Source organism: Cynocephalus volans, chromosome 9 (assembly GCF_027409185.1).
Source record: "Cynocephalus volans isolate mCynVol1 chromosome 9, mCynVol1.pri, whole genome shotgun sequence".
NCBI classification, from domain to species: Eukaryota; Metazoa; Chordata; class Mammalia; order Dermoptera; family Cynocephalidae; genus Cynocephalus; species Cynocephalus volans.
The window spans coordinates 127,061,582-127,086,130 of NC_084468.1; the positions used below are offsets into that span (position 1 = coordinate 127,061,582).

The window sequence follows — 24,549 nt, forward strand, 5'->3', positions numbered from 1 at the left end:
AGAAGTGCCAGGAGAAATCTTCCTATAATGTTACACTCTTTTGGGGCAGCTGTTGCCAATCCTGTAGCAAGTACTAGAACAGATAGTATAATTGTAGCTCTTGTGTGAAGGACGTGGAGCGGGCCTGCAAGAGTGAGAGGGTAATCACTGGCGGAAAGATCATCCTTCTTTTGGGATTGGGAGAAGAATGGAGGTCCTGGAGATTTTCAGTTTTGTGTGTCCTAAAATGGACGAAGTATGAGGAGATGTTGGGCTGGGTGTTGAGTAGAGGGACCCATCTGGCTTGGTGTTAACAGATTTTTGGGTAAAGTCTCAGGTGCTAGTTTTACCAAGGATAAGTGATACCAAGGGGCCTTTCTTAGTACTTTTACTGCTGTGGGGGTGGTGAGAAGTACTGTATAAGGCCCTTCCCAACATGGCGAGAGAGGTGTTGGGATTTGGGTTTTAATATACACTTGCTGTCCTGGGCTCAGTTTAAAGTCTGAGAGGGCGTTGGGGAAAGGGTGAGGTGATAGAAGGTTGGCCTGTTGCTGAAGAAGATCCCTAATGAGTGAAAGAGTAGGGAGATACTGGCCTAAAGGTGATGAGCTGGAAGGGAGAGGTGTGAGAGTAAAGGGCCTACTGTACATAAATTCGAGGGGGCTGAGGCCTGTGGGCTTGTGGGGGGCAGCCCGTAGGTGAGTGAGTGACTGGTGGGGAGGCCAAAATGAGGGATGATTTCTGAGGTGGGAACATGTGTTACTGCTGTAGCATCCTCTGAAGTGCAGGGAAAAGCCTCAATCCAACCTGAAAAGGTATCTACTAAGGTTAGAAGATAGCATGTCCTTTTGTGAGAGAATATAAATGCTGAAGAAGGCGTAATAGGAATTCCTAGCCTACTGAACTATGGAAATCTAAAAGGATTTGCTCAGCTTGTGTGGTAGGGAGGACATAGCGACTGGAGAGAGTATACCAGTTGTCCTTTCTCTGTGCCCCCAAGTGTTAGAGGTGTTGTATTTCTTGGTGTGTGTATTGGGATAAGGGCATAGGGGCCATGAGAAGGACCTGAGCCGGAGAGGAAGAGTGGGGGCCTGGTGATTGAGCAGCCTGTTTTGCGGTTAGATCTGCCAGTTTGTTTCCCTGGGCTATGGGGTCATTGGAGGTTTGGTGTCCTCTGCAGTGTATAACCCCAACCTCCTTTGGGAGTTGTGCAGCCTCAATAGCTCGTGTTAGATTTACTGTGGCATAACCCACCTGGGGGGTGGGCGTGGAGGTGGCGCTCCCATCTATGAACGGTGTAATGGGATGTGGGGAGATGTGTGGAAAGGGATTGAGAAAGAGGTCTAAAGCCTCCATGCAATTGTGTTCTAAGGGTCATGAGTATTTTGGGATGAGAGTGGCTGGATTTTAAAGGAGGGCAAGGTTTAAAGGAGAACTGGGAGTTTTCAATGAAAGTAAAGTGAATAAGTTGTAGGCGGGAAAGGGAGAGAATTGACTTGGCCTTATGGCTGAGAAGGTCTTGACTGTTTGTTGTTTAAAAGTTAGTTTAGAGCTTTCCTGTGTTAAAAGGGCAGCTGCTGCCCAGGCCCATAAACAGGGGCCCATTCTCGAGCTGTGGTGTCTAGTTGTTTAGAGAGATATGCAACCAGGGAGGAAATATCTCCTGCCTTTTGTCTCCAAACCCCAACTGCCAATCTTTGGGTTTTGGTGACATATAGGATAAAAGGATGAGATAGGTTTGGGAGAAAGATAGAGCTGGGGCTGCAAGGAGAGCGGCTTTTAATCACTGGAAGGGAGAATGAACAGGCTTTGTGGGATCTAAGGGAATGGCAGGATCCCTTTGGCTGCCCCATAGAGTGGCTTTGCCAGCACAACAAAGTGAACAATCCGTAGGCGCAGATACCCTGCAAGCCCCAAGAAAGAAAGGAATTCACCCTTTTTGGTAGGAGTAGGGAATTCAGAAATTAGACTTGTGAACTGAAGGAGAAGAAATTTGGGCCTTGTTGGGGGACAGTCGATATCCCCTGGAGGCCAGGAAATTAAGGAGGCAACAGTGTGGGCCTGTGGATCCTCATAGGAGGGGCTGCAAAGGAGGAGGTCATCCACGTAGTGTATTAAAGTGCTAGAGGTTGGGGGAAGTTCAGACAAGTCTTGAGTTAAGGCCTGGCCAAAGAAGTGGGGGCTATCCCAAAATTCCTGAGGTAGTACCGTCCAGGTGAGTTGTTGGGAATGGTGCGTGTCAGGATCAGTCCTGTACTAAATGGTATGAACCGTTAGGCTTTATAACCAGAAGGGTGGTTGTAAAGGTGAGTGGGTAGGCCATGAGAGATGAGAAGAAAGAAGTTTGTGTATGATGGGTTTTAAGCCTATTAGGTGTTTGTTAGTGACGGGGTACTGTGGGACATCAGGGAACAAAGAGGGTTTCTGCAATTTAACAAGGATAGGGGAATGGTGCATAGCAATGGAGGGAGAAGAAGCATCCCGTACTAGGGATTGACCTTGTCTGAGGGGAAGGGGAAGGTGGAAGCCTCAGGAGCCGGATCTGGGTGCGGCCTGTAACAGGAGTATTGTAGCTGGACTTAAGGTGTTTAGGGTAAGAGTAGCTTTGAATTTGAAAAGAATGTCTCATCCCAGTAAGGGGGCTGGGCATTGAGGTATTATTAAGAATTTTTTTGTGAATTGGGTGTGTTGTAGGGTGGAGGAAAGGGCTTGAGTGATCTGTGGATGGTATTCTGATCCCATGGCCCCTACTATTGTGATAGAGGACGGGGTTGTTGGTCCTGCATAGTTAGGAAGGGTAAAGTAAATGGCCCCTGTATCAATGACAAAAGAGATCAGCTTACCTGCTACGAAGAGAGTTACTGAGGGCTGGGCATCGTCAGTCCTCCTCCTGAGCAAAGCTGAGAAGCTCCAGTAGGGATGGCTGTGAGGCCAAAGGCTGTAGGTTGGGGACTGGGCCACTCCCTCTCTGGCAAGTGGCACAGTCAATCCCCCAGTGACCTGGCCATTTGTAGTGAGGACAAGTTATGACAGGCCCATGCCGAGTGGACAGGTTGACTGCATTTGAAACAGTTCTTGGGTGGCTTTCCCCTTGAGGCAGCCAGCTTTGGAGTATGGGAGCCATGGATGGCATTAGCCAGGAGCTGGTATTTGGCCAGATCTCTTTTATAGTTTTTTTGAATATCAGGGGCTGATTGGGTAATGAAATGAGAGTGTAAGAGGGCCATGGCTGCAGGGGAGTTTGGGTCTATATGTGTGTATTCATGTAAAGCCTCAGAAAGGTGGGTTAGAAACTCGCTGGGATTTTCAGTGGATCTCTGCGTGATTTCTCTAAGCTTGTCATAATTGACTGACTTGTGAGTAACCTTTTGGAGGCTGTGAAGTAGGTGTGTGATCATATTATCCAGAGATCTTTATCCCCATGGCCACACTGGTAGTTCCAGTTTGGGTCTGTGCAAGGAACAGCAACAGCTCCCACAGGCTGCCTATTATCTTGAGCATGTACCTGAGCCACCATCCAGACCTGCTCCCTGTACAGGGACTCAGACAATTCCTTCCATCCCAGCCACTTCAAGGAAGGGTTATAAAAAGCTGGAGCTGAGGCGGGGTTGTTACCTGACGAAGGGGGAGAAGGAGAGGGGCTGAGCTGAGGACGAGTGTCTGGAGGCCAGGTGTGGGGAAGAGAGAGAAATGTGGAGGGCTGATGGATCAGGAGATTGATCTGAGTCTGGAAGGAGAGGTCAAGCATGAGCTAGGAGAATTTGAGACATAGGACAGTTTCAACAGAGAGAAGAACGTGTTCACAGATGGGAAAAGGCCTGAACAAGGAAACTCTACAGCTTTTGCTGCTTTAGTGAGTGTCTAAAATGAGTGCCATCATGTGGCCACTGGGATCCATTGTAACGAGGCGTTTGAGTTTTAAATCTCCCCGGAGGCCAAGAAATTGGCCAGGAGACGGCCCAGAGGTGTAGAGTGTGGAGGTTTGGATCGTGAGGGTCCTGTGTAGAGGGTGAGAAAGGGCAGTCAGTCCTGGTAGAAGAAGAGTGCCAGCAAAGGGCTTTCCCTTTGGTGCCCACCTTCTTTTCGAGAGAAAAGCCACCGACCGGCTAGAGGAACATCCTCCAATAGCTGGGCAGCATGAGAAGTTTCCTCGGCCAGGCGCCTGGGCTTCGTAGAGACCAAAGTCATAGAGAGTAGTAGGGGGAACTGTAGAAGTAGGCAGGACAGACCCACTGACTCACCCTGAATTGAGGCCATTGTTGGATGTGTTGGTGTGAAATGGCAAAGGAGAGAGTCCTGGAGGCATCCGGTTTCGGCAGGTCTGGGAAGGGCAGCTGAGAGGATCGGCCACAGCACTGGCCAAAACGCTTCCCGGGTTTCGGAACCATAATGAAAGAAAGTGAGCCGAGATGCTGTGTACCGTTGAAGCTTTATTAAAGAAAGAAATCTACTGGGCTGTACTCAAAATGGAGAACAGCCTGGGGCTGCTCTGAAAATGGTGGACAGCACCAGGTGTGGGGTGAGAGCTTATATAGATATGTTGGCACCAAGAGCTGGGTGATGTAATTCTGGGGTGAGGATTGAGTTAGGTCATGGGAATGGAGAGTTCTGAGCATGTGGAAATGCCAAAAGTTTCATTTTCTCTGAAACCATGAGGCTTCTTGTAAAAGAGAACAGGGGAGGGGAGGGGAGGAAGTGGATGGTGCCATTTTGTACTTGGGCTTGTCTAAGATGGTGCTGGTTACATTGCAGATCTGTTATGTAGCAGCTGGAATAATACCATCCATTTATTATCTCACAGCTTCAGTGTGTCAGGAATCCAGGCACAGCTTAGCTGAACCCTCTGCTCAGGGTCTTGAAAGACTAAAATCAATGTGTTAGCTGGACTGCATTCTCATCGGGAGGCTCAAATAGGGCAGAAGCTGCTTCCAACTCATTCAGATTTTTGGCAGAATTCATTTTCTTGCAGTCATGTAACTGAGGGTCCTCCGGCTTCCTACTGGCTTTTGACTGGAGGACACCCTTAGCTTCTAGAGGATTCCCGCAATGCCCTGCCATGTGGATCTTTCCATAGGTAGCTAACAACATGGCTGTTTGCTTCTTCAAGACCAGTGGAGAATTTCTTTAGTGTGTGCTAGCAATATGGAGATACACACACGCACGCACACACACACGTATGTGTACGTGTAAACCTAATCATAAGTGTGGCATCCATCACCTTTGCCATACTGCACTGATGAGGAGCCAGCCACAGACACCACCTGCACTCAAAGACAAGAGGTTATACAGGAAGTGTACATGGGACTTATCTTAGAATTTTGCTTCCTACAGTTTCCAACCTGACCGCACTTTAGAATTGCCTGAGGGTTTACTTAAAATACTGATGCCAAGAGCTTGTCCCAGACTAATTAATTCAGAGTATCTGGAGAGTTGGGCCCAGACTTGCATTTTTATAAAGCATCCCAGGTAATTTAATTCTATAACAAATATTGTCACAAAAATCATGTGTGCCTATTAAATAATTCTGTAAGTAGGAGACTCCACTTCTTTTGATACTGGTATGAAACATCAGAAAAATTAAAAAACAAAAACCAAAAAACAAGCTGTTTTCAATAAGAGGTGCATAAAGTGAGAATTCTTGAGGAAGCAAAACAATATCCAGCAGTTGAGCTAATACTTTAGTCAGGACTAGCTAACAGTCTATTAGTCCTTTAGGAGAACTATTGGTCCAATTCCAGATTTAGTCAATAAACCAGAGTCCTTCTGCCAACTAAGTAACATTAATAACTTGAAGTGTGTCTAAATGTTGAGTGAGATGTATCTGCTAGGAAAAAATTTTCAAGTGCACTTAGAAAAAAAAAAAAAAAGCCCAGTAATAAAGGTTCACCAAACACTCAGGGAAAAATGACTGTTTGTAAGAATAAAAGAAAAGAATAAATTAGCATGAATCCAATTCCTTCTAGTCTTCTAGCCATACTTACTTTCCATTAAGTGTGGCTTATATATTTTGCTATATGATGCATGTACCAGGTTTTTCCTAAATAACTGTGATTAAAGCAATGACATGCACTAATCTGGAGTGGCTCCATTTTCATTGGCATTTGGAATTCCTGCCCACGGAGGGGGAAGACTCAACTTTCCTGAACTTGTCATGCAATGACTCTCAAACTGTATTTCCAAACCTGTGTTCTTTCACCATGCTATCCTGCAGTGAACTGCAGGTTGGGCCTATTAAGGAAACAAGTTAGTTGTAGTAGTCCGTTTTGTGTTGCTATAACAGAAATACCTGAGACTGGGTAATTTATAAGGAAAAGAGTTTTATTTGGCTTATGATTCTGGGACAGCTGAATCTGGCACAGGCCTCAGGCTGCTTCTACTCATGGTGGGAAGGGGCAGGCAGCCAGCAGGTACAGGCAGATCACATGGTGAGAGGAAGCAAGGGAGAGAAAGCAAGAGAGAGAGAGAAGGTGCCAGGGTCTTTTTAAGCAACGAGCTCTCGCGGGAACTAATAGAGTGAGAACTCACTCATTACTCCTCCCACCTAGGGAGAGCATTAATCCATTCACGAGGGATCTGCCCCCATGACTCAATCAGTTTCCAACACTGCCACATTGGGGATCAAATTTCCACGTGAGTTTTGGAGGGAACAACACATCCAAACCCCACCACAAGTGAAGGACTCTGAATAAACGTGGAGGAGCAAACTGCTGGGGGAGCAGCCATGGTGGAGCTGCTCCATTTCCACACCAGCTGCTCCAGCAGGTAAGCCAGGTTGGCATGATGGGGTGTGTGTGCAAGCCTGAAGAAGGGACCTATGATCTAGAAGTCTGACTGTCATCTGAGTGTCATAGATCCCTCCAAATATCTCCATTATACTGTGTGCCAGCATTCTCCCACTTGGGACTGTTTCCCTCCTCTCCCCAACAAATGAACTCACAGGAGAGAAAAACTGAAGCTGCACAGGAAAATAAATGTGAAGCATGAAAGGTGAAGTTGTGTAGAAAAATATCACCGTTTTATGTCCAATTAATCACAGAGAATGTGCCTGCTAGCATGAAGCCATTTTCATCAGAAAATAGCCTAGGTGAAACAGAGAAATGGCATTACCAAGCCCGGCTTGGCTACTCATAACAAAACGAGAGAAGAAAAACATTGTAGGTGAAAAAAACTGCATTCAGTGGTTAATAAAGTCGGAGTGTTTTACACTTAGAGAATACCCTGCCATGAATCTCTTCTCAGTGATCCAAAATTAATATTGGAGGTGATTTCTAATTGACTGTTTTGGTCAATTTACAATTTAACTTTTGTAATAAAAGGCAAAGGTGTAAGTAGCTGTGCCGAAGTGCTCTACAGCCTTCAGGCCACTGGCAGAGGTCACGGATTGAAGATTGCAGTAGGTAGTTCTAGACCTTTCATTCCGAGGAAGGGTTGAGAGAACTTTCTGGCATCTGAGAAGTTTTAAATTAAAGAAAGTATAAGTTTGGGTTTACCAATATTTCTCAAATTTATTTAAACACAGGATATATGTTTTTAATGCAACACCTTTTAACGGCTAGTTGCATAGGACTCCATCAGAATATAGTGTTTAAATTATTTTGAATGCATAAGAAAATCATGTGAGAAAAAATAAATTTATTCCGTTAGTGCTTCTGAAACCTCGTCAAAATACAAGAGTGAACCTGCGTAGAGGAGGGGCACATACCAGAGACCTAGGGCATAGCTAGAGGCTGTGAGCTTTGAAATCTCAGAGATATCTTTAAAATGTCCTGTGACTTTTGTATTCTGTTTCATAATATAAGCACTTTTCTTAATATAAAGTGAAGCTCTACTTAGGGACTATGTGCCAAATGTACCCAATCTTTCCACACCCTCTAGCTCATGGACACAACCCCTGTATTAAATAACAAATATCACTTAGAACAAGTGTTATTGAAGTTACGAGGTCTCCTAGCAAAACAGATCACGACCTTAGTTACTGAACCTGTCTAATTCATTGAATGAAAAATTCCTTACCCCATAGTAAGTATAGACTTGAAAACAAGTGATTCATGCATACTTAGAAAACGCCCAAGCCTAAACATGTTCTCAAAAGAAATCCAATTGCTTTCCTATCAGTTACCCCTCATTATATTACTCTTCCTGCTGAAATAAAGGATACTGTAAGGCAGCAATGGGAGCAAATATCAAGTCTTTGGTTCTCGAAATTGAGGGGAAAGCTTTCATTCTTAAGCATAAAATTTCATTCCTTCACGCTTAAATACGTCCACACAAAACTTTCATACATATAAAAACTAGTTGATGAATGTTCGTAACAGCATTATTCATAATAGCCAGAAAGTGGAAACAATCCAAATGTCCTTCAGCTGAAGGATGGATAAATAAAAAGTGGTATATCCATGCAATGGAGTATTACGAGGCCATAAACAAGAATGAAGTACTGATACATGCTACAACATGGATAGACCTTGAAAACATTATGCTGAGTGATGGAAGCCAGACAAAAGACCACATGTTCCATTTATGTGAAAGTTCCGGGAAAGACAAATCTATAAAGGCAGAAAGAAGATGAGTGGTTGCTAAGACCTGGAGTGGGGGAAATGGGAGTAACTGCTAGTGGGTATGGGGGTTTACCTAGGGGATGAAATGTTCTAAAGTTAGATTGTGGTGGTGATTGCATAATCCTGTGAATATACTAAAAACCATTGAATGGTATATTTTATTTATTTTTAATTAACACATATTGATTGTACATATGTATGTGGTAGAGAGTTATATTTCAATACATGTATACAATGTTTGATCATCATATCAGGATAATTAGCATATTCATCACTGTAAAGCTTAATCAGTTCTTTGCGATGAGAACATTTGCTCTCCTCTCTTCTAACTGTTTGATAACATACAGTAAGTTATTGTTAATTACAGATGCTTAGCACAACTGTAGACCACTAGAACTTTTTTCTTATGTAGGTGTAATTTTGTGTCCATTAACTAGCCTCTCCCATTCCCTTCACCTCCCCTTTCCAGCCTCTAGTAACTACGATTCTACTGTCTACTTCTAAAAGTTGAATTGTATACTTTAAATGGGTGAATTATATTTCAACAAAGCTTTTAAAAAATATTATATTGTGTGCATTTCATGTAAATAAATAGATTTTATAAAAAACAAAGCAAAACAAAAACTAAGGGGAAGGCAAAACCCCAGGAGTGACTGATCGTTTATATTCCACAAATACAGAACAGAAAATAAGATGGAAAGGAATTGTTTATGGCTTTATAAACTTTCTGCTCTTTCCATTAAAGGCATGAGGAAAAATCACGCTTTCATTTTGTATTCACATTCACAAAATGAAATTCAGTGAGATGCTAGAATTTTTTCATTACTTCATTTTTGGCTGTTCATTGCAGCAAATGAATCACATTTTACCATCCCTTAGTCATAACCAGTTACACCACTCTGCAACACATATTTATCAAGTAACATATTAATCACAGATGTACTTGTTTGTATAATAATGGTTTATCAGAAGCCTAAGCCTTCTTTTCTCCATAAAGTAGGTTAATGGTGACTGAAATTTTTTTCAAAATGCTTTCTATGATAATAATCCACTTAAATATACAGGGATTATACTGAATATGCCATGGATTAGTCAATAGCATCCTTAGAACTTTAGGGCTGGAAGGGCCTTTGGAGATGACCTATTCAACCCCGTCATTAAGTGAGAACCAGCCTTAGATCACAGAGCAGCAGATAGCAGAGCTGGGACTGACTCTTAGGTCTCCTGATTCCCAGGTCTGTACTTACCCACTAAGCCTGTCTCCAAATGATAATTCATGATAGCAATTATGATATTGGTGAAGGTTTTAATCATTTACTGGAGCAGCAATCTCATTCATAGCACTTTTCAGTGGTATAGTGGTTAACAGTTTATAAAAGTCTTCCATATACATACTTTTATTAGGGCCTCATCACACATCACACCTTATGAGACACCTTATGAGTAGGAATTAGCATCTCTACTCTAGAAATGTTCATAAAGGTTATAGGAACTGCCTGAAGCTGTAAGGCTTGTAAGTGCTGGATCTGGAATGAAAACTCCACACACAACATTTTCCAAGCTGCGTTTATTATTCTCTGCCACCATGTGTCCCAGTGCCAGAAACCTGAGTGCCACTCTTGACTTCCTCTTTTTACTCTCTCAAATTTTAAAAACTGTCAATTCCAATTCCTACTATTTAAAGAAAAAAATCCATCCATTTCTCTCCTCCCTTATTGCCACAACCTAAATTTATACCAATATCATTTCTCATTTATTTTACTGCCATCTCCCCTTTTCTAGTTTTGTCTCTACCTGCAATCTCCATACTGCAAACAAAGTTATGTGTGCAAAGCACATGGTGAGCACTATGGTCTGAATGTCTGTGTACCCCAAAATTCAGATGTTGAAGTCCTAATCCCTAAGGTGATGCTATTCATAGGTGGGGCCTTTAGAAGGTGATTAGGTCATGAGGACAGAACCCTCATGAATGGGATTAGCGCCCTTATAAAAGAGGTCAGAGAGAGACTTCTCATCCCTTCCACAGTGAGAAGACACAGCAAGAGGTTGCAGTCTATGAACCAGGAAATGATTCTCCACCAGACACTAAATCTGCTGGCACCTTGATCTTGGACTTCTCAGTCTCCAGGATCATGATAAATAAATTTCTGTTGTTTATTAGTCATTCCGTTTATGGTATTTTGTTATAAAGCATTCCATATTTTTACTTCTCCCTTTAAAGAAGTCCCATAGAAGTTGATTTTGTTATACCATAAATGGATTGACTAATAAACATACCTAACACACTGAGACGGTATTTTGTTATACAACCCTGAAGAGACTGACAGTCTGTCTAAACGTTTACTGTTTCTTCTTCATTCAGGGTTAAGTCCATCGACATCATTTAGAATATCCTTCATGGTCTGGAACCTGCTCACTACTTCGGCTCCTGCTACAGCCTCTACACGCTGGTCTATGCAGTCAGAGTAAACTCACAGTGTTCCCCGAATTTCCCGTTGTTCCTCTGCACTGTTCTTTTTTCCTTCTCCTTCACCTGCCTAACTTCTGCTCATTCAGGTCTCAGCTTAGAGGTCACTTTTTTTGGGTGCTTTCCTTGAGTCCTCAAAGACAGATAAGGTACTTCACCCATTGTTCTCATAGCAACCAAAGCTTGCTCTTAATACAGCCTTTACCTACCTTTTTAGCTTATCCTCCATTATAGACTGTAAATTCCTTGAGAGCAGGAAATTTATCTTTTTCTCTGGCATATCCCAGCTGCCCAGCATATAGCAAGTACTCAATAAGTATTTGTTAATCAAATGAGTGATGCTACAGTAAAAGCAAAATAATACTAAGCTGTTTCTAAAATTGAGTCCAAGTTCTGGCTAAGTGGTTTTTTTTACATATTGATGGCAATTTGTTCTGAATCCTAAACACTTAAATTGAACAAGTGGCTAAAGTATTGTTCTCATTACAAAACATAAAATTTAAGTGAAACCCTATATAAAGGACACCAGTGCTAAACATGATAAATGTGTTTGGAGATGTTTAAATTGACTACAGTTCTATGCAAGGGATTGAAATGGTTAAAGCGTTCCATATTTTTACCTCTCCCTTTAGAGAACTCCCCCAGAAGCTGATTGATTAAATCAACTGTATATCAGAACCTATCTGTATTTCAAAGCCTCCTCATCTAGCTAGCCCTTCTGCTCTAGAATATTAAAGGCCTGACTTAGCCATTGAATTGCTTATTATGTTTTCTCAACACATGTTTGTTGGTAAAGATGTTTCTTACATTATCAAACCAGAAAATCTTGTTCTGAAAGCATTTTTAATTTTAGTCATTAGTTTAGCTCATCCGTACTGAACTTCTAAGAGTATGCAAAATTATTATTTTTAGGATTGCCCCTTTAAGTTCCAGACCCTAAACATCTGCCAGGATTTTACAGATTTAGTCATTTTGCCTTAGGTGAAAGAGAAGATAGTGCGCAGAGATTGTTGACTTTTTTTGTGACATGGAGACCTTTGGAAACCTGAGAAAGTCTATGGTCTCTTTTTTAGAACAGTATTTCTAAATGCATAAAAAAAAAATGCACAGGATTATGTAAAAACCAATTATAACACAATTATCAGAATATTAAAAAAGAAATTTCTGCAGCTGTTATGGAAAACGGTTTGGCAGTTCCTCAAAGAACTAGACACAGAATTAACAAATGAGATCCAGCATCTCCACTCTTTGGTATATACCAGAAGGAATTGAAAGCAGAGACTCAAAGACACTTGTATGCCAGTGTTCACTGCAGTACTATTCACAGTGGCCAAATAAGTGGAAATGACTCAAATGTCCATCAATAGATGAATAGATAAACAAAAGATGGTATATACATGCAATGAAATATTATTCAGCCATAAAAATAAATGAATTACTTACTGATACATGCTACAACATGGATGAACCTTGAAGACATTATGTTAAGTGAAATAAACCAGACGCAAAGGGACAAATATAATACAATTTCACTTATATATAATATCTAGAAAGACAAATTCTTGAGATACAAAGTAGATTAGAGAGTACCAAGGGCTAGGGGAAGGAGGTGGGGAGTTACTCTTTAATGGTTACAGACTTTCTGTTTGGGTGATGAAAATTTTTGAAAACAGATAGTGGTGATTATTGCACAACATTATGAATGTAATTAATGCCACTAAGTCGTATACCTAAAAAATGATTAAAATGGTAAAATTTATGTTATATATATTTTTGCCACAATTTATGAAATTTAATAATGTAATATAGTAAAAACTATTTAATTGTACACTTTAAATGGGTGACTTTTGTGATGTCCAGATTATATCTCAATAAAGCTGTTAAAAAACCAGAAACTTCTGGTAAAATTAATACCAGAATTTCAAAGTAATGATGAATGTAAAGGATATTTTGACAACTTTACAAATACCTGTAATTTGATATTTCACATGGTTGCAAAGTCACAGGTACTGCCAATAGTATTTTCATCTGTTACATATGTTTATATATAATTGGAGGGAATGCTATATTTTAGGTGGAGGTAGTAAAAATAAAGATTTTTTAAATTTAATTCACCAACTTTGCAAACTCTATTTACATATATCTTAGATTAAGATCTATAGATTTATTTTACTGAAAATAAACTACTTAGGGGAAAAATTGATTTGCCTTTGCTCTCTTTAATTCATCTGCATAAATAGTTTTGGCAACTGAGCATCAAATGCTGGGCAGCATTTATTAGTATAACGTTGCATATTAAATCAAACTACCTTTAAAAAAAGGAAATGGGAAATCTATTACAAGTTTTCTCTCAAATAATCATTTAACTCCAGCGGTTATATTCAGTCACTTAAAAATACTAGAAAGTCATTGTCTCAAGAAACTCATTTTTTTTTCTCCCAATTACTTGCCAACTGTCACATATTTTACTTTTTTTTTTACTTTCTCATCAGAGGAAGCAGAAACCACAGGTCATTTTCAATGTCATAACTTTTTCAGCTGAGTAAGTCAATTGGCTGTTCTGAGCAAGGATGCCTCCAGCTGCAATACTGCCAGTGCTATTAAGTGTCTCCCCCAACTATGGCTTAGGGTCTTCCCTGATTGTTAGACAGAGGATGTCTAGCTCTTTGAAATTCATTGTGTGAATGAAACATTTTACATAGCCAATCTCAGAGGAAATACATTTTCCCTCTCTTTAGCAGAACTTTATTTTCTTAGCCAAGTTTTCTAATGTTCCTAGCTTTTTTGGGTGAACATCATAACAAATCATTCTGTTTTAGAGAATTTTTACTTCCAAAAACAACAAATTGCACACTTTCCTCAGCACATCTGTTGGATATGACTATGGTCAGATGTGATGAAAGTTGTTTGTTATACAATGCAGAGACTACTTTACTAATAGAATTGTTACCTTATACAAACACTTTTTACAAGTACATCAAAGAATTTTTTATTTTCTGACCTCTATTTTCCAGAACAGCAATAAGGCACTAAGTAATATAAATAAAGTCACAGGTGGAATACATTGCAGGGCTGGAAAGAACTGAGAACCAGGGAACATGGTAAATATGATGAGGTTCAGATCCAATCCTACAAGCTGGTCAGAAGAAATAAAAGCAAATAATAATAATAGAAGGTGGAAATAGAGTTACAAAGAAAAAACAAGTAAAAGCAAAGAATTGGAATCCCGATGATATCATTAACAATGATATGGAGGACCTAAATCTCTTTCTTTATGCCACACTGTGTAACAATATATTCTTGAGTTCACTTTCTCAAACAATTGCCAAAAAACAAAAGCAAAACCAGAACATTCTACATGCATGCCCTGTTTCTGATAACAAACCTACTTAACAAAACACTGTGATCTTTGATCACCGAATAAGTCCACCCTTAATGTTAGCTTGAGACTTCATCAAAGGCCTAAAATTACATTGCTACCGACTTTCCAGTTTTGCACTATTGCTGGGGCCTCTGGAAACCTGACCAGGTTAAACACTAGGTACACTTTGCATATTTTGCTATATGGTCTGCTAATGAGGCCAGGGTTTGATAGCCACTGTGGGCTTCATACATATATTTTGTTTCTCTGTCAGTTTCTTGTAAACATAGGCTGTGCCTTGGGTTGAGTGTCCCCCCAAAACTTAATCCCCACTGTGACTGTTGAGGGTGGGAAATCCTATTACGGTAATTGAAAGATGGGCCCTTGAAGAGGTGATTAGATTGTAGAACCATGCTGCAGTGAATAGATTAATAATGGTGGTCATGGGTATGGATTAGAGGGTTTTAAAAGGAGAGGGATTGAGGGGGTTAGTGTCTCTCACTGCTCTCTCTGCTGTGCCATTTTCACAATGTGATACTCTGCCGTCACTGTTGCCACCACCAAAGCCTTCACCAAATGTGTTCCCTGGACTTTGGACTTCCCAGCCTCCAAAACTGTAAGCGATGTATTTCATTATCTTTATAAGATATCCAGTTCCAGGTGTTTTGTTCTAAGCAACAGATACAGACTAATACAACTGAGAGAAAATATACAGATGGAGACATGCACATTTATTTTTACTTTTTGTAAATTATTTTTAAAAAGCCAGAATCATTATCATACATGGAGACAACCCAGTGTGTCTGTCTTGATGGGAAATGATAAGCAAAATGCTCAGCAGCCCAACTTATGTGAAACTAGCCAGGATGCAATCTGTAGATAGTTTTTCTATTAAAAATACTGTCTTTAGGAACTCCAGACAATAAGACTATAGATGAGTCATCCACCCCAAGTTGAAACAGTGATTTTTTGTTTCTAAAAGTGGCAGTGGCTTCTTTCAGTTATTTGTGCTATTTGCCTATTCAGAGGCAAGATCTCAGTCAGAGGAGTGGCTTTATTTTCTCTAAAATGAAAATGAGCCCAATGCCGAAAGACCCATGAAACAGAAAAAATAACCACATTAGGGACTAGGGTGCATGCTGATGAATTCTCTCACACAGATCATGACTCTATTCTTAGCTGTACTTTTAATTCTTACTTAATTTTATATGAAGCTTTATGTAACGCTAATGAATGTACCTAATTACCTTTCTAAGTTCAGTTTGTTGCAAAAAAAAAAAAAGTCACCTAAGGACTTGTCTTTGTGCATGTACTGTATATAAACATGAGCCCGGGCATGTTTGCCGAAAATTTTTGCTTTAAATTAAATGTCTTTTGCATTCCAAAGAAACTTGTAATTTTGAACTAAAAGCAGATCAACACATTTAAGAATAATTTTTTAAAAATTTACTTCTCAAAATACATTGTAGTTGATTTTCGTGCCCCTTTACCCATTCCTCTCCACCCCCCCCATCATATCTTTTCACTTGACTTAAATAGTTTGAGGACGTTTTGTGGTTATTCTGTCCTCTTTCCTCCTCCTTATTTGTTTGTTTGTTTATTTATTTATTTATTTTTAGCTCACACAAATAAGTGAGAACATGTGGTATTTCTCTTTCTGTGCCTGACTTGTTTCACTTAATATAATTTTCTCTAAGTCCATCCATGTTGTTGCAAATAGTAGTATTTTGTTCTTTTTAATAGCAGAGTAGTATTCCATTGTGTAGATGTACCACATTTTCCTTATCCACTCATCAGATGATGGACATTTGGGCTGGTTCCAGCTCTTGGCTATTGTAAATAGAGCTGCAATAAACACTGGAGTACACATATCCCTTTGGCATGATGATTTCCATTCCTCTGGGTATATTCCCAGAAGTGGAATCGCTGGGTCATATGGTAGATATGACCTAATTTCCAAAGGATTAGGATTTTGTGATTTTTTTACCCTTCCATGTAACTCCCTAGAATGTTCAAGTGTTATTAATGTTCTAGTAACATTAATAACAATAATCATTCCACTCAATTTCATCAAGATTTTGTGTCTTTATCTATAAAATTTCATGATGGTATTGCGGAAATTAACTGAGAGGTAAGGTATGACTACCACAATACCTGGGATAACCTAAATGTTCAGTAAATGCTGAGCCTGAATTTGAAAATGAAGTATTTTACAGCACTCTTAAGAAAACAGTTACATATTAACTAGGTATTCCAAATGAGTCAAAATGTTTTTCTCTTTTTAGAGACTGACACAAATGTATTTGTTTATTTATAATTATCTATTTACTAGGCACACATAGGTATACGTGAAATTTAGGACTTAATCCTGAAGTTGTAAAGCTTTATTTTAAATTTACTCCGGAGTATTTATTTGAGTCTGCTTACATAATGCAAGACAAGAACAGCTTTGACTTTTTCAAGCAATCACCTCTCTTTTCAAGCAATGAAATGTTTCTTAAACATATGTGATATATGGATATATGTGGTAATCAGGATATTTGGCAAGTGAAAAATGAAAGGCAGGACAATAATACATAGTAATACAACCTCACTGACACACTCCCTGAGTCTAGCAGGTATTGGTTTACTAGTTGAGAATACTAAAAGGACATCATTCATATTTCTTTTTCTTCCAAAAATGTTCTCTCCTTCTGTTAATCATTTTTTTGAAGTGGGATTGTTTTCTTGTACCAGAGCTTTCTTAGGGTATTGCATGCTCATGCCAGCTTTCTATTTTCATACATGGAATTGCACAGTTTTTTAAAAAAGAAATTATAGTGAAAAATAACCCCATGTTTTATTTTATGGAGAGAAAAATACAAACACAAATGCTTTCATGCAAATACTTGAAGATAAAGAGACCAAAGCTATTTTTCTTTGAGGTTATTTGTTGTGGTTCATGAAGTCCACAATGTATCTATTCAGCTTCGAAATCATATACAATTAAGATCAATATTATTTTTAAGAACAAAACTGCAACTAAACATTTGGTCTCTACAAATCACAAAATGAATTCAAGGTTTGGTAATTTTTCCATGAATTTGACTGTGTTTGTCCTTTTATTAAACCAATATGATCTAAGTATGATGTCAGGTATCAGGTAACTGTCAGTGAGGCATCTCAATTCTAACATAGATTATCATCAGGATTATATGATTTGGTTGACTCTATCAATTGAGGGAGCCAGATTATCTCCTCCTCCTCTATAACTAGTACACAGAATCCAAGCTATAATTCTAAACAGGTTTCTCTTACCTAAAGATTAAAACTTTGGTAACAGTAAAAAAACAGACTTTCAGTTCTTTAAAAATAGGGGAAGACAAAATTACAGTGGGAGGAGTGTGTATTAGACACACACACACACACACACACACACACACACTCACACATGCGCATATGTTTGCTTATGTAAAAGACTTTTCATTGATTTCCCCTGGAATAGGACTACAGATGGGAGAAGGAAAGAAAACTTCTGCTTTTCATTTTACAGCCTTCTGTACTATTGGAATTCGTTTTATTTTTGCATATATTATTTTTATTTTTTAAAAGTATGGTGAAAACCATAGGGATGTTTCAGCACTAGTGGAATAAAATAAAGAACTGAGAAAACCGTCTGGAAATCATCACACTTTTGCCTCAATATATGACAAATTTTCACCTCAAACCCCACTACGTTTTCTATATGAAACTAGATGTAAAAACTTCTAATTGGTATCATTTAGAATTGATACATGACAAGTGAAGCTACATTTTTATGCATGGGCAAGCCTACATCATAAAAATGTCTGGGCATAATCCAAAATTAAAAGGCTTAAAAGCCATTTGTTTCTACATTCTTAATAGTGTTTGATAATCAAGCACTGGGATTGAGTACAATATTTTTTAAAATGTTGTGACCACACCCAGCTCTGCCAGGTGACATAGAAATGGGTGAGACTCCCCTCTCTCTCTCATTGTCACTACATGGTGGTGCTACACTCCACTGATGAGTGAGCTAGAAATCAGCAAAATGTGTTTTGATTCATACTCAGAGGAGCCGTCCCTCATTAGACAGTTCACTATAACTGCAGACTTGATTTGAAATCGCAGCCTCGATCCTTACACATGACAAACCTTGAAACCCCAAAGGCAGAGATTCCACCAGATTTCAACCCCGTACAGCCAGGGAGGCAAGAACTGCCACCGACTTGATTTACACTTCGAGGAGTTTCTTGAAACGTCCATCAGCAAAAGAGCCTTTGCTTGTTTGTTTTTGTATTGTTCTTCGTTCGTACTTTTTTACTTCTAGGGATTAATTTTGGAATAAACTGCTCTCATATTTGTACCTTAACTGCATGTCTCTGACTTGGCATCTTCTTATGAAAAAGACTTCTACGTCTGAAGCAACTACGACATTTAGGAAAATGAGAGAATGTTTTGGACCTTCAAATATCCAGATTAAATCAGCATTTTTACTGCTAAGAAAAAGTATGCAAGTATGCACCACAAATGTAGGCCAAGAGTGAAAGTTTATCGCAGCATTGTAAATGAAAGAGAAAAATACCTTTTATTAAATAAGTAGTTAATTAAGCTACAATATAGTCATAAAATGATATGCAGCTGTTTAAAAAGAATAAGGCAGATAAAGTAGATCTGTTTGTGTGAATTTATTATATATATCTATATATATATATATAGATATATATATATAGATATATATACATGAGTATTACACAAGGATGTTTCAAAAAGTTTTTGGAAAGATTTGTATTATTTTTTATTTCTATTTTTTCATGATTTAAAAAATTTTTTTATTGAAACGTAATCGATTATGTGTATTTGTGGGGTACAGAGTTGAATATTAATACCTGTGTACAATATGTGATGATCATATCAGGATAATTAGTATATTCATCAACACACAATGTGAGCATTCTTTGTGACCGTTTACCAATTTCTTGCTAACCACTCCTCCCCCTTTCCCGCCTCTGGTAACCTCAGTTCTGTTCTCTCCTTTTGGAAGTTCAATGCATTTGATTGTTGTATCGTTCCCTCTTTCTTTTTTTCTTTCTTTGTTTATTTTTTAGCTCCCCCTTATGAGTGAGGACATGTGGTAATTCTCTTTCTGTGCCTGGCTTATGTCACTTAACAATTTTCTCTAAGTTCATCCATGTTGCTGAGAATGGCAGAATTTCATTCTTTTTATGGCAGAGTGGTATTCTATTGTGTATATATACCACATTTTCCTTATCCAGTTGTCTGTCAATATTTTTCCATGAAATCTTTAAAGTACCCTTATATATACATATATTTTAACTAAATACAAGCAAGATTTAGAGCCAAGCATAAAAAATAATCTCTTTTGTATAAATAAAAATGATCTCCATATACATATTCTGCAATGTGAATAATTTTCTTTTTGTAAGAAAACATAAGAAATCATTCATTTTTTGGAAAAAGAATTAAGTGACAATGCACAGTTCAGTGATTATTATTCTTTAACCATGTACATACATTTATTTTATTTTTTAAAAAATGTTGACAGCAGTTGTGTGGTGGAGAAATTATAGGCTATTTAAAAATTTTAAGACTATTTATGCTAAAAATATTTTTAAGTTCAGGTATTTTTAAGCAGGATTTCAAACTTAAAGCTTTCAACTGGAAGTATAATTAACAATGCTAAACATAAAACTTTAATAATGTGCCCATTAAAGTAGTTTTACCATTCTCTCATTCATTATTGTTTCTTCTCCTAAAATTGACTCAATCCTGGATGTTGTTATAAAGTTGCCCTTTGTAAAAAAATTAATTTGTAATAAAAAATCACCTGTGGCAACAGTTGAACTCTAGGCCTGGTCTCCATAACAAAAACAGAAAATATGGCTGTGGTGGCTCTCTGGATAACGTGATCAAAGATAAATAGAGGGGCTGGCCCGTGGCTCATTTGGGAGAGTGTGGTGCTGATAACACCAAGGCCACGTGTTCAGATCCCTATATAGGGATGGCTGGTTAGCTCACTTGGGAGAGCGTGGTGCTGACAACACCAAGTCAAGGGTTAAGGGTTAAGATCCCCTTACCAGTCATCTTTATATAGGGGGAAAACAAAGAAATAAGAGCAGAAATAGGCTCTATTATAGTCTTATGACAGTTATACCTTCCCCTATATTACAAACAGCGATAGAAATATGTTGAGCATTTTGTCCCACCACTACCTCTTGTTTGACTCTTGGATCCTCAAAAATTTGAATTTTTATCTGCTCATTTCTAGTTCTTTTGCCTTCTGTAACTCTCTTTGCTTTTAACTCATACATTTTCCTTACCACTGTTCTTTTTTAAATTGATTTTTTGTTGAAACATATTGATTGTACATATTTATGAGGTACAGAGTTATATTTCAATACATGCACACAATGTGTGGTGATTTAATTAGCACAGTTAGTATATTCATCATCACATAACTTAATCATTACTTTCTGATGAGCATATTTGATATCCTCTCTTCTAGTTATTCAATAACATACACCAATAGAACTTATTTTTTCTATGTACCTGTAGTTTTCTGTCTATTAACCAGCGTCTCACTATTCCCCATCTCCCTCCTTATTCCTGCCTCCAGTAACCACAGATCTCTCTCCTTTTAACAGTTCAACTTATTATTATTTTTTTCTGTTATCATTTACCATTGTTTTTATTTAAATAAAATTAGAATCGCTTGGGAAATAGTAGTAAAAGACTCCAAATAAGGGCTTCTTTGAGTCAAGGATGAAAATGTTGGGCCATGGATCTGATAATTTGACTGCTCAGAAACACATCTGCCTTATTTTCGAATTCTCAGATGTATTCCAGAGAGTTTAAAGTTCTAAATAAGTGTGATATTACTTTAGCCGCAGAGTCACTGGATTTAAGGTTAGTTCTATCAGTGTTACTTCCTGATAAAATTCTTTTTTCTCTTGTTACTTTATTTTCATAACTTGCTTGAAAAAAATAGCTCAACTGAACAGAAAACTGGTATTCTTATGAACCATGGAGGAAGTATCAGGTCAAATTTAATATCAAAATGCATAGCATTAATTCAATGGGTTTTAAACCCTGAACGATTTAAGAGAAAATTAAACAATGTGTTTTTGGTCTTAAGAAGAAAGTTTCATATGCATAGTACATGACAAAATTAAAATCTTTTAACTTGCATATAGCCATTCCGTGTGGCTTATTAGAAAGAATTGACTTGGTTGCTCTAGATGGTTCTTTTGTATGTGTCATTTTAATTCTGTAAGCCAATTTCCTTAACTTAAAATTTGAAAGAATAATTCCTATCTTACAGGTTGTGATAAGGATCAAACAGTATAACTTATGTAAAACATGTTATAGAAATATTAAGTGCTGTATAAGTTAAGGGAATATTATTATACAGGAAGTAGAAAAGGCCCATATACATAGTAGAAATATGCAAAATTTCATTACAAAACTATGAATCTATGAATATAATGACCCAAGGGAGGAAGATTAATGAACTTGACGGTGTGCTTGCTTGGCATACGTTAAGGTTAATTGTAGGTGTCAACTTGATTAGATTAAGGAATACTGTAAAAGCTGGTAAAACTATCTTTTTAGGTGTGCTCATGAGGCTGTTTCCAGCAGAGATTAGCAGTATTTTCATTTTAAAATGGGCATCATAACATTTACTTCTTTTTTTGCAATGAGGATAAAAAATCGTAATGTATTTAAGTACTGCCTGGCTCATAGAAAACACTCAAAAAATGGTAGCTATACAAAATTCACATCACAGCATTATCACAGACTTATTCTTGTTTCTTTTTTTTTTAAGTACAGCTTTATTGAGATATAATTCACATACCATACAATTCATCCATTTAAAGTGTTCCTCTCACAGTGTTTTAATATATTCATGGAGTTTCAAGAGCATTTCTCTGATTCTGGATGTTTTGCAGGCTGATCCTATTTGGTCCCCAATAAACTTTATAAAATTAAAAATATGTATATATACACACACATTTTCTTCTGCAGAATTACTAAGAATATGTGTTCCTTTTACTTAATGCAATAGCTGCATTCTTAAAAGTTGGCTAATACTGGCCTTCCATAAACCACATCATACTGTACCTCTGATCTGGAGTTCTTCTAACTTGTGGTGACACTATGTTTAGTTGTTCGCCTTTTGCTTATGTTTTTACTGCACTCAGAAATGTCCTTTCTGGCTTTGAAGATAGCACCCCTTCTTGGGCACTCCTCCAGGAGCTCTGTGGCAGCTTTCTTTGATAGCTCCTGCAGTATCTAACACAGTTCCTGGCATATATGTAGCTCTTAGAAAGTGCTTGTTGAATATATCCACGTTGGTGATTTCATAGCTGTGTCACCAGAAAAGTAGTTGTGACTCTTCATTTCCTGTGTCGCCTGGTCTGTGCTTCCATGACTGTCATGCCACTGGGCCTCAGTCTGTGTCCTCACCCAGTCAGTGGGAGGTTGGACTGGTGAGTCCTAAGAGGACTCTTCCAGCAACAGGGAAATCTGTTCTCTGATTTTTACCTCATCATCTCTCTTCTCCATCACCTTCTCAGCTCTCCAGTGGCATCAGAGACTTCAGCTATGTCAACCTGGTCTCACTGTCTTCACGCTGACTGGCCTGCATCCTCACCACAGGAACTTCACTGGCTTGAGCACACTGTGCTCACAAACAGCATGAAAATTTTAGTTTCTGAGGCTGGGAAGTCCAAAGTCCATCTGGGAGAGGCGACAGTGATCCAGGGGTCTCACATTGCAAGATAGTGGAAGCAGAGGGCAGAGAGAGAGACTGATTCTTGTTTCTGGTGTTGCCCAGAAAGCACTGTCAGCATCAGAGGTATGTCTTTTTAGGGTATCATCCTTCTCAAAGACAGAAAGAAAAAATATTCACTATAACATATTTGGGTCTTACATTTCTTTGCTTTAACAAATGAGTTTAGAAGGCATTCCTTGGGTTGTATGTCTCCCCAAAACTTAATCCCCACTGTAACTGTTGAGGATGGGAAATCTTATTACTGTAATTGAAAGGTGGAGCCTTGAAGAGGTGATTGGATTGTAGGACTGTGCAGTAGTGAATGGATTAAAAATGGTGGTCAGGGGTGTGGGTCTGAGGGCTTTAAAAGGAGAGCACATGAAGAGTGATCTCTCTCTCTCTCTGCTCCTCCATTTTCTGCCATGTGAGACCCCGGCATTGCTGTAAAGCCACCACCGAAGGAGACCCTCACCAGATGTGTTCCCTGGACTTCGGACTTCTTAGCCTCTGAAACTGTAAGCAATTAATTTCGTTTTCTTTATAAAATAGAACTTGGAAAAGGAAAGAAAGGTTTGTTTTAAACTCTAAGTGAGGAAGTGAAGAGGAGATATCAGTGGTTCCCACCACAGTTGATCCCATCGGAAGGGGAGAAGGTAACTATTAATGAGCACCTACTGTGTGTCAAGTGCTTTACACATACCTATTATCTCGATTTTCTTAGCAGCCCTTTGATACAGGTATGAAGACCACCTTTTATAGATAGATGAGGGAATGAATGACAAAAGGGACAAGGTAACTTGTTTAAGGTCACACAGGGAAGGTTGGTATAAACCCAGTATACCATATGGCCTCTCACAAAGGGCCACTTCCCTATAAATATTGTCCTTGGCTGCTTACACATGATTTAGGCAAAAACCACATATTACTTACTGGGAATGAGTAATCATTTACACTGAAAGAGGTTATTGAGAGGCAAGCAGCACACAGACATAATTTCTGCTATTATCTTTATCATATTGAAAAATTATTTTTCTTCTGACTACATAATCATTGTATCCCCAGCTGTGTAAAAAAAAGTACCTTCTATTAACTAGTTGCTGCCCAATATATTCTACTTTTGTGGTGTACAGACATGGGTACAGCATAAACAGGCCATGTCGAAGCAAGTTTTCCTCTATGCCAGTAAATATATTTTTTACTCCATCCAAGAAGATTACAGTTCTAAGGCCAGGGAGTTATAAGATTCAGTTCTGCAGCTGAAAATTGTAACAAAATTTGTAGGTGGATTTTCTAGTTTGTTTCAGAATGATAGGAACCATTAGCTAGATTCTCAGAATCTCCTGAAGTTTCACTTGCCTTTAGGTTATCACACATAATCCAGGCCAGGTAA

At 38.6% G+C, this 24,549-nt stretch overlaps 1 protein-coding gene across 1 annotated transcript in view; it reads right to left on the reverse strand.

Moving 5' to 3' along the window:
* FREM3 (FRAS1 related extracellular matrix 3) overlaps window positions 1–24,549 on the reverse strand; it is a 119,570-nt gene that overhangs the window by 87,133 nt on the left and 7,888 nt on the right.